General features: G+C 33.8%; 1 protein-coding gene across 4 annotated transcripts in view; it reads right to left on the reverse strand.

The window, feature by feature from the left end:
• LOC106460278 (netrin receptor UNC5B-like) overlaps nt 1-3,236 on the reverse strand; it is an 80,724-nt gene that overhangs the window by 41,375 nt on the left and 36,113 nt on the right. The window lies entirely within an intron of this gene.

The raw sequence follows: 3,236 nt of genomic DNA on the forward strand, positions 1-3,236 counted from the left end.
ATTCGAATATTTCTTGTGTGACTCTTTTTTTTCCATCTTATAGCTTTCTCTCTCAATCAGCCCTTTATATTTGGCATGTGATCAAAACGAAATGACATCGCAAGGGAAACGAAATGATATTGCAAGGGAATGTGCTATCGAGAATTCCTGGGATAAATACTGCAAAGGATTATTGACAGGAATGCGTTTATGTAACAGAACTTTTCTTGTCCTTTTGGGATTTATTTCTCTAATTTTTGTTAGTTTTATTGAATTTTGTGCAAGGTTACTCGAGGGCTATCTACACCAGCCGTAACCTAACTTAGGAATGATAGACTAGACGAAAGGCAGCTAGTCAACACCACCCACCGCCAACTCTTAGGCTATTTTTTACCAACGAATAGTGAGATTGACCGTCACGTTTTAACGGCTGAAAGGTCGAGCATGTTCGGTGGTAAGATTCGAACCCACGATCCTCAGATTGCGAGTCGAGTGTCCTAACCAATAGGCCATGCTAGGCCCATTTCTCTAATTATCCTGTCTCAAAGTCATAGTTTATGTTTATTACTAAGACTGTACTATGAGTAATATGCTGTGCCCACCATGGATATCGAAACCCGGTTTTTAGCGTTATATGCTTTCACACTTACCGCTGAGCCACTGTGGAATTAAAATACACGAGACACCCCATTAGTAATTAGTGGGATTAATTATATTCTTTATTTATTAATTTTGAAACAGAATATTAAAAGTCTCGAAGGCTTTTAAGTGTTTACATAACCCATCATCTCTGGGTTTTCGGTCGGTTATTATAAATGTTTAGGAGATTATTAATTCAGTTAAAGGCACGCCTAGGAGAAAGTATATATGGTCATAAGTAATTTCATGCTTCATGAAAAGTTTTCTTAAAACGAATAGCAAGTAAACTTAGAATAAAGATCAAATAAACTTTAAAGAAGCGTGTTGACCTTCGAATTATCGATTTATCTACATATCGCAACATAACGAGTAATGTTTTTATTTTCAGCTCAGTGTGAAAAACTGACTAAAATATTGGATTAAATCATTCACTTTTTGTGTAAAATAGTGGGTTGTTGATTATTGTTTTTTGTCGTCATGCTCAAAGTTACGCAATGGGCTATTTGTTCTGCGCCTACCATGGATATCGAAACCCGGTTTTTAGCGTTATATGCTTTCAGACTTACCGCTGAGCCACTGTGGAACTAAAATACATGAGACACCCCATTAGTAATTAGTGGGATTAACTATGCAGTATGGACAGTATTTTATTTAACATTTGTTAACTCATATGCTAATAGGAAACTTATAACCAACAAAGATACGGTATAACAATAATTTAATGCATGAATAGTTTCGAAAAATATGTTGAAAAATCTGAACTCATCAGTAATGCTAGGATTAAAATCTTTTATATGTTATCTATCTTTCGTTTCATTAAATGTATAAAACGTTGAATGTTAACCTAATTTTATCTCTACTGATATCGTAAGGTTTCAACTGCCCCCCCCCCCCCAGTGGCTCAGCGGTATGTCTGCGGACTTACAACGCTAGAATCTAGAATCCGGGTTTCGATACCCTTGGTGGGCAGAGCCCAGATAGCCCATTGTGTAGCTTTGTGCTTAATAACAAACAAACAAACAAGGTTTCAACTTGTTGTGCACACTCCCCAGTTGGGTAATCGGTCGTTCTAAGGGCTTATAAGAGTAAAAATCAGGTTTCAATACCCGAGGTGGGCAGAACATTAAAGCGTTAATAGATTATTATGTAGCTCTGCGCTTAGCAACAAATAAACAAACAAATTAGTCTGCTGACTTTTTTTTTATGAAGATTTTGAAATAACAAAAACAGAATGATCACAAGTTATGATTAAAGCATTTTCAAAAGTTACTTGAAATTCATTCTTAGCATTAATTACTATTTTAAGAAGAACAATATAAGTTTCATAAATGTATTTAGTCTGAAACATTGCAAGGAAAGCGTTCTTACATTGTAGGCTTTCCTAAATTATCGAGTATGTGCAAAAACTACTAATTAGAAATAAGAGTTTTGAGGCTCATTTACTCGGTGTCCAACCTTGCATTTCAAGCAAGTAGGTGACGTGACGTCCAAATATGTCACTGATAGAACTCGTCTTATCAGGTATCAAGTTATTGCTTGAAGACTCTAAACATCACATTAAATAATCTGTTTGTGTGATAAGGAAAAAATCTTCATTCTAAAAAAAATATATTAAAAAAAGGTTACGCCCAAACACTTTGTAGTATAAATGTCATCCTTGATAGTATTTAAGTTAAAAAATTGTCCAAATCAAAACACCGCTTTTTCCCATTCTGGCTTTTCTTTTAAGGTATTTTATAAATATATATGGGATGTTTAATGCAGAATATTAAAAGTCTCGAAGGCTTTTAAGTGTTTACATAACCCATTATCTCTGGATTTTCGGTCAGTTATTATAAATGCTTAAGAGATTATTAACTCAGAGAAAGTATATCTGGTCATAAGTAACTTCATGGTTCAAAAAACTTTTCCTCTAAGCGAGTAGCAAGTGAACTTTGAATGAAGACCAACTGTTTTTTTTTGTTGTTGTTTTATAAATTATCATCCAACACAGATAGTGAAAAGAGTTGTCCAAGCTAATTGACGTTTGAGCAAAAAGTTACTGAATTTAAAAAAATTATGGAAGCAACTCGGGAATTATTTTCGAAACGTTTCTGCAGAAATTAGCGTAAAAATCACGATTCGTCAAAATGTGTTAAGAAAACGCCCAGTCTGGGAGAGCGGCAGAAGATACGTGTTCAGAAACGGAATTATTAATCATTGCTGTATAATGTCTTTTACTCACTCTCAAATGAGAATTGACTGGAAAGTTGACGCATTGTACTGCAGATTATATTATGCTGAAACGTGTTGAATGAAACTACAAACACTATGTACAGAAAAATAATAAAAGTATGATCTGTATTTAGAACTATGGGAACAAAAAATGTTTACGTGAATAATTTAGCTCGTTTTAAACAACATTTACAAGTATTTTGTTAATAAAAACTTTCAGATATCACCCTAAAATATTTGTTAATGAATCACTTTAAAATATCTTCTATACAACAATATATGCACAACAGAAATTAAATGATGAGATGAAAATGTGTTATAACGGCGCGTAGAAAGAACAACAATAAAATGAACCTCCAATGTTATTGACTATTTGCAAATAGTAACTATGGAGACGAGGTAAT

This window comes from Limulus polyphemus, unplaced genomic scaffold (assembly GCF_000517525.1).
Source record: "Limulus polyphemus unplaced genomic scaffold, Limulus_polyphemus-2.1.2 Scaffold740, whole genome shotgun sequence".
NCBI classification, from domain to species: Eukaryota; Metazoa; Arthropoda; class Merostomata; order Xiphosura; family Limulidae; genus Limulus; species Limulus polyphemus.